The sequence below is a fragment of the Bos grunniens genome, chromosome 5 (assembly GCF_055505025.1).
Source record: "Bos grunniens cultivar Pamir isolate PY7600 chromosome 5, Bosgru_T2T1.0, whole genome shotgun sequence".
In the NCBI taxonomy this organism is placed as follows: domain Eukaryota; kingdom Metazoa; phylum Chordata; class Mammalia; order Artiodactyla; family Bovidae; genus Bos; species Bos grunniens.
In genome coordinates, this window is record NC_141169.1 from 59,693,825 (window position 1) to 59,702,097 (window position 8,273).

The window sequence follows — 8,273 nt, forward strand, 5'->3', positions numbered from 1 at the left end:
ACATTAAAATAAAATTATTGTTATTATATCTATTTCATAACTGGAGAAACTCAGCAACATAGGGTTTGAGAAACTTGATCAAGCTCATACAGATGTCTAAATTTAAGCCTTCAATGACTCTCCAAAAGAATAACACTTTGAGTTATCAGACTTGTGATATCAGCAAGTTGCACTTAAAGTATTGATACTTCCAAGAGGCCCAGTGATGCGTGAGTGCTAAGTCACTTCAGTCATGTCTGACTTTTTGTGACACTATGGACTGTAGGCCATCAGGCTCCTCTGTCCATGGGATTCTCCAGGCATGAATACTGGAGTAGTTGGCCATGTCCTTCTCCAGGTGATCTTCCTGATCCAGGGATCAAACCCATGTCTCCTACATCTCCTTCATTTGCAAGCAAATTCTTAACCACTAGCACCACCTGGGAAACTCCAGAACCCTGGTAGTAGGATATGTTATAAATATTTCCATTAATAAAATTTTCATATGATTAATATATAATTATAATAGTTTTTAAAGTCAGAACAATGCATGTCTTGTAGAGAAAATGAAATTCAATATTTGTATTGACAATGTGAAGAAAGGACTTACTGTAACACAGGAAAATGCCAATTATCAACAGTGATAAGAAAGAAAAGTGCATTATGCTGAAACCCTTGGTTAAAATGTTTTAAGAAGTCTAAATGAAATTGAAGGACAGGTTAATTAAACTGTAAAATGTTAAAAAAATTTGCTTTTCTCCATATTTCATGATTAAAATTTTCCTCACTTATTGAAAAACATGTAAATATTTTGGAGTATATTTTAGAGGGCTTGTTCTACTTGCTGGTTCCTAGAGTGTAAATGAAAGGGTTTAATACAGGGCAACTGAAGTATAAATAATAGCTATACCTTTGGACAGAGTCACCCTTCCCTTTGCAGATGGCTTCATGTAAGTAAAGTTACAGCTACCATAAGTAAGGGAGACTACAATCATATGGAAGAACATGTGGGAAAAGCCTTTGTTCTTTTCTGAGCAGATGGAATGCTTAGAATGGTCTTGATTATATATGTGTAGGAAAGCATCACTAACAATAATGTGACCATGAGTGTTCCAACAGCTGAGCCAAATGAAATCAATTCTAGGATATGAGTTGTCTGTGCAAGGAATCTGCAGCACAGGGGAAGTGTCACATACAAAATAATCAATTACTCTGGAAACACAGAATTCCAGTTTCATTGCCAAGAGCACTGGTGAAAAAGTAACCAGAAAGCCCACTGCCCATGAACTGAGTCCAAGTTGGTAGCACACATTTTTGCTCATAATGATCAGGTAATGTAAGGATTTGCAGATTGCTACATAATGATCAAAAGACATGGCAGCCAGTAGGTAAAATTCTGTAAGACCTAATAACAGAAAAAAGAATAGCTGAGGTGCACAACCATTGTAGGAAATGATTTTGTTTTTAGTCACTATGGCTATCAGGAATCTGGGAATGCAGGTTGTTGTTAATGAAACTTCCAAGTTTGGAGGAAAAACTACCTGGGAGTCGAGCCGGGATCCAGCAAGATAAGAAGGATGATGGATAAGTTTCCCATCACACTCAACATGTAGTTTAGGAAGAGAAACATAAAAATCACAATTTGCAATTGTGGTTCATCAGTCAGTCCCAGGAGAATGAATTCTGTCTCTCTTGACTGGTTCTTCATTTCAGATCTAAGATCATGGCATCTGGTCCCATCACATCATGGCAAATAGGTGGGGAAACAGTGGAAACAGTGTCAGACTTTATTTTGGGGGCTTCAAAATCACTGCAGATGGTGATTGCAGGCATGAAATTAAAAGACACTTACTTTTGGAAGTTAAATTATGACCAACCTAGATAGCATATTCAAAGCAGAGACATTACTTTGCCACCAAAGTCCGTCTAGTCAAGGCTATGGTTTTTCCAGTGGTCATGTATGGATGTGAGAGTTGGACTGTGAAGAAAGCTGAACGCTGAAGAATTGATGCTTTTGAACTGTGGTATTGGAGAAGACTCTTGAGAGTCCCTTGCACTGCAAGGAGTTCCAACCAGTCCATTCTAAAGGAGCTCAGTCCTGGGTGTTCTTTGGAAGGAATGATGCTAAAGCTGAAACTCCAGTCCTTTGGCTACCTCATGCGAAGGGTTGACTCATTGGAAAAGACTCTGATGCTGGGAGGGATCTGGGGGGCAAGAGGAGAAGGGGACGATAGAGGATGAGATGGCTGGATGGCATCACTGACTCGATGGACGTGAGTCTGAGTGAACTCCAGGTGTTGGTGATGGACAGGAAGGCCTGGCGTGCGGCAATTCATGGGGTCACAAAGATTGAGCATGACTGAGCGACTGAACTGAACTGAACTGGAAAAGCCTTAGGAAAACAATTCTTAAAGAAGCAGACGTAACAGTACTTTTTAAAAGCCTTCAAATATAGAAAAAATATTCAGAAATTAAATAAGTTTAATAGTTTGATCCAGTGTGCCAAGACATAAAAGTGAAAGTGAAGTCGCTCAGTTGTGTCCAACTCTTTGCGACCCTATGGACTGTAGCCTACCAGGCCTCTCTGTCCATGTCCAGGGGATCTCCCCAACCCAGGGATCAAACCCAGGTATCCTACATTGCAGGCAGACGCTTTACCCCCTGAGCCACCAGGGAAGCCCCATATAACTATTACTCGAAATGAATTTTCTATATATGTTTCACAAATTAATAACAAATTTCTTATAGCATGTTGACAATTACACCAGCTTCAATTCACAATGTTTATTTTTTTTTTTAAATTCTTAGTTCATCAAAAGAATTTTTAAAGATATGGGACATATAGTAAATATAATAGTTAAATATTTTCCCTATCATAGAGATATTCTAACAAAACCCATTAATTATTTTGTCCCAATATGATGTTTTCTTATTTTTTTTCTTCTATCATTTAACTTAATTTTGGGGGGAAGGGACTTCAAATGTCCCAGTCTTCTTATAATCAGTTGTATTTAATCAGAAAGTATGGAAAATTATATCTACATAACAATGAAAAAAATATGTGACAGTTCAAGAGTCAGTGAAAATTATCTGACTAGTACTTGCAAAATGGTTTTCATTTATGGCTTAGATATATATTCCAAATTTTACATCACTTACCATATCCAGATTATATTATTATAATTCCCCATACAGGAATATGATAAAAATGAGTCAAAAATAAACGGTAAATATTCTCCTTCTTATAATATAAAATGTTTAATTATTTCAAGTGTAAATTTAATTTCAGTGCTTCTCTAATGAAGGATTCAAAAAAGAAATACAATCTGGGAATTATATGCATCTTCTAATGTTTTCCACTAGCAGTCACACACATAAAAATCAGAGAATATAGATGTTACAGATAATTGGAATCCTCTTTCATGCCAGATAAAATTCATTTTCCTGTTGTTTAGAAAATATATTTAAATAGAAAAAGTACTCCATAAAAATTTTAAATAAAAGTGTTATACTTTAACTGAAAAGATGTTTTAGGAAATCTCTCAAATGAAAGGAACCTAAAATTTGCAGCAAAGAATTATTTCTTCAAACTGTACACTAAAAAAAGGCACAGTTTTATAATTTCACTCATAAGAGGCACAAGGGGATTCATTGAAATAAAAAGAGAAACAAAAAGAAACACCTTTTGGAGAATGCTATCAGAAAGGATAGGCATACCAATTAAATTTAAAAAAAGAAAAAGGAAAGGTTAAAAGAGAAGAAATAGAAAACAAAGGAAGAATGAAAGAAAACCACTGTGAGTTGCTTTAACTACAAAAATGAAGAGACATTTCTCATAAGAGAATTATGATTTAAACTTAAAATATTTAATGCCAACAAGAATTTCAGATACTCAACTACCACAGGACAATATGACGAATTCTACTGGTGAGAAAGTTTACCTCAAACAGGAACTTCTCTCCTGTTTTTGTTAGGCAATATGTTAGAATTTCATTAACTTGATTGTGACTCACCCTCATCCCCTCAAATTGGGGGACAGTACTTAAATGATTTCCTATTTACTTTCTTTTTTAAAAATATAAAACATAAAGAAAAATACATGACAAATATACAATAGGATCTTTTATTCCCAAGCTACTGATTCTCCATTTGCTACTCGATATGGTTATGTGGATTTACAAAAAAAAAAAAAAAAGAATATTTTCCTGAGTAAACATGATAAAACCATTATTACTAGAATATAAGCAATGATATGTTATTAACCTCAAATTCTCCAATATTATTTAAACATCACCAATTGTCTAAAAATTTCCCAGTATAGAAAAAAGAATACAGTTTAATATGGCATGTTTCATTTGATTCTCATAGTATTTTACTTTCCTTTTATTAGTATTTGGAATAGTTCTCTAATTTTTCCTTCACTTATGGGAATGTTGACTGAAATTATTTTCCAGTAATTATATATTATGTCCCTTGATTTTGGCTGAAGCTTCTTCAGTAATTATGTTCAATTTATTGACTTTTGGCTGGACTGCCACAGCAGTGATGATGACTTTCTCATCCTATCAGATATGCTATTTCATAATGGATGTAAATGGGCTGGCTCTTTTTTCCTCTCTCCCTCTTTTTGAATATCTAGAATGTTCAGAAGTAAATGCATTTACTGTGAAGATTAGAAAGTGTGCATGGTCAGGGAAAGGCACAGTCTCAGAAGAGAACTGAGACCTTAAGTTTATACTCAGGCTGACACTTGGCACAAAGACACCTACCATAATCAAAACACGAAAGTAAACTAGAAAACAATAACAAAAAAATGGCAGCCCTTGGCAAGAGGAAGAATCTGAATCCCAGATTTAGCACATTATTGAATTCAAATGGCCAGTGATCCTCAAACACAAAATGTAAGAGAAACAGGAAACATATGGTCCATTCAAAAGAAATCAAAAGAAACTGGGCTAAAAAGGCTTAATGGCAGATCTAATTATAGAACTGAAAACTGCAATAGCTAAACTGTTAACAAATCTATTACTCTTATAGAAATACAAAAAAAAAAAAAAGAAAAACTTGTTTTATTCTTTTGTGTGTGCTAAGTCGCTTCAGTCATGTCCAACTCTTTACAACCCCATGGACTGTAGCTTGCCGGGCTCCTCTGTCCATGGGGATTCTTCAGACAAGAATAGTGGAGTGTATTGCCACACCCTCCTCCAGGCAATCTTCCCAACATAGGCATTGAACCTGTCTCTTATGTCTCATGCACTGGCAGGTGTGTTCGTCACTACTAGAGCCACTTGGGAAGTAAATGATAAATATGGAGTACTGCATCTAAGTTCAAAAGTATATAATTGTGTTAAAAGTACATGAAATATTTACAGAATTGAATGTCAGCTTAGCCTAAAGGAAATTCCAAAACATTCCACAGGATTAAATTCTTGGAAATATGATTTCTAATTATAATGGATTTAAGTAAGAATCAGTGACAGACAGAAGACTAGAAAGTTACCAAATGTTTGAAAATTAAGTAATACACTTCTACATAGTCAGTTGGTCACAAGACGAATCAGTAAGGACAGAGAAAACTTTGAACTACTTGGAAAGGAAATATATCATATCAAAATTTTGTTAAATACACAAATTTTAGTTAAATACACATTATGAAAAACTGGCATAATCAAATGTATGCTTTAGAAGAGATAAAAACTAAATATTAATCATTTATTTATTTCAGTGTTGTCCAATATGGTAGCAACTAGCCACCTACAGTTTTAAGTACTTGAAAGGTGACCATTATGAATTTAATATGTTAATTATTTTAAATTTAAATGTATATACCCATATACAGCTATCAGTTCAGTTCAGTGCAGTTTCTCAGTCGTGCCCGATTCTTTGCAATGCCATGAATCGCAGTACACCAGGCTTCCCTGTCCATCAACAACTCCCGGAGTTCACTCTAACTCATATCCATTGAGTCGGTGATGCCACCCAGCCATCTCATCCTCTGTCGTCCCCTTCTCCTCCAGTTCCCAATCCCTCCCAGCATCAGAGTCTTTTCCAATGAGTCAACTCTTTGCATGAGGTGGCCAAAGTATTGGAGTTGCAGCTTTAGCATCAATCCCTCCAATGAACACCCAGGACTGATCTCCTTTAGAACGGTATGGTTGGATCTCCTTGCAGTTCAAGGGACTTTCAAGAGTCTTCAACACCACAGTTCAAAACTATCAATTCTTCAGCACTCAGCTTTCTTCACAGTCCAACTCTCACATCGATACATGACCATTGGAAAAACCATACCTTGAAGAGATGGACCTTTGTTGGAAAAGTCATGTCTCTGCTTTTCAATATGCTATCTAGGTTGGTCGTAACTTTCCTTCCAAGGAGTCAGTTCAGTTCAGTCACTCAGTCGTGTCCAACTCTTTGCAACCCCATGAATCGCAGCACACCAGACCTCCCTGTCCATCACCAACTCCCGGACTTCACTCAAACTCATATCCATGGAGTCGGTGATGCCACCCAGCCATCTCATCCTCTGTCGTCCCCTTCTCCTCCTGCCCCAATCCATCCCAGCATCAGAGTTTTTTCCAATGAGTCAACACTTCACATGAGGTTGCCAAAGTACTGGAGTTTCAGCTTTAGAAGCATTCCTTCCAAAGAAATCCCAGGACTGATCGCCTTCACAATGAACTGGTTGGATCTCCTTGCAGTCCAAGGGACTCTCAAGAGTCTTCTCCAACACTACAGTTCAAAAGCATCAACTCTTTGGTGCTCAGCTTTCTTCACAGTCAAAATCTCACATCCATATATGACCACAGGAAGAACCATAGCCTTGACTAGATGGACCTTTGTTGGCAAAGTAATGTCTCTACTTTTGAATATGCTATCTAGGTTGGTCATAACTTTTCTTTCAAGGAGTAAGCGTCTTTTAATTTCATGGCTGCAATCACCATCTTCAGTGATTTTGGAGCCCCCCAAAATAAAGTCTGACACTGTTTGTACTGTTTCCCCATCATTTGCCATGAAGTGATGGGACCAGATGCCATGATCTTAGTTTTCTGAATGTTGAGCTTTAGGCCAACTTTTTCATTCTCCTCTTTCACTTTCATCAAAGGGCTCTTTAGTTCTTCTTCACTTTCTGCCATAAGGGTGGTATCATCTGCATATCTGAGGTTATTGATATTTCTAGCGGTAATCTTGATTTCAGGTTGTGCTTCTTCCAGCCCAGCATTTCTCATGATGTGCTCTGCATATAAGTTAAATAAACAGGGTGACAATATACAGCCTTGACATATTCCTTTTCCTATTTGGAACCTGTCTGTTGTTCCATATCCATTTCTAACTACTGTTTCCTGACCTGTATATACGTTTCTCAAGAGGCAGGTCAGGTGGTCCAGTATTCCCATCTCTTTCAGAATTTTCCACAGTTTATTGTGATCTACACAGTCAAAGGATTTGGCATAGTCAAGAAAGCAGAAATATATGTTATTCTGGATCTCTCTTGCTTTTTCCATGATCCAGTGATGTTGGAAATTTGATCTCTGGTTCCTCTACCTTTTCTAAAACCAGATTGAGCATCTGGAAGTTCACAGTTTGTGTATTGCTGAAGCCTTCTTGGAGAATTCTGAGCATTACTTTACTGGCCTGTGAGTGAGTTCAGTTGTTTGCTGGTTTAAGCATTTTTTGGCATTGCCTTTCTTTGGGATTGAAATGAAAACTGACCTTTTCCAGTCCTGTGGTCACTGCTGAGTTTTCCAAATGTGTTGACATATTGAGTGCAGCACTTTCACAGCATCATCATCAGGATTTGAAATAGCTCAACTGGAATTCCATCACCTCCACTAGCTTTGTTCGTAGTGATGCTTTCTAAGGCCCACTTGACTTCACATTCCAGGATGTCTGGCTCTAGGTGAGTGATCACACCGTCATGATTATCTGAGTCGTGAAGGTCTTTTTTATACAGTTCTGTGTATTCTTGCCACGTCTTCTTAATATCTTCTGCTTCAGTTAGGTCCATACCATTTCTGTCCTTTATCGAGCCCATCTTTGCATGAAATGTTCCCTGGGTATATCTAATTTTCTTGAAGAGATCTCTAGTTTTTCTCATTCTGTTGTTTTCCTCTATTTCTTTCCACTGATCGCTGAGGAAGGCTTTCTTATCTCTTCTTGCTATTCTTTGGAACTCTGCATTCAGATGCTTATATCTTTCTTTTTCTCCTTTGCTTTTCGCTTCTCTTCTTTTCACAGCCTTTTGTAAGGCCTCATCAGACAGCCATTTTGCTTTTTTGCATTTCATTTCCATGGGA

The 8,273-nt window shown here is 37.0% G+C and overlaps 1 pseudogene; it reads right to left on the reverse strand.

The window, feature by feature from the left end:
- Positions 1 to 802: 802 nt before the first annotated feature.
- LOC147372164 (olfactory receptor 6C6-like) lies at positions 803 to 1,687 on the reverse strand (annotated as a pseudogene).
- Positions 1,688 to 8,273: the final 6,586 nt, after the last annotated feature.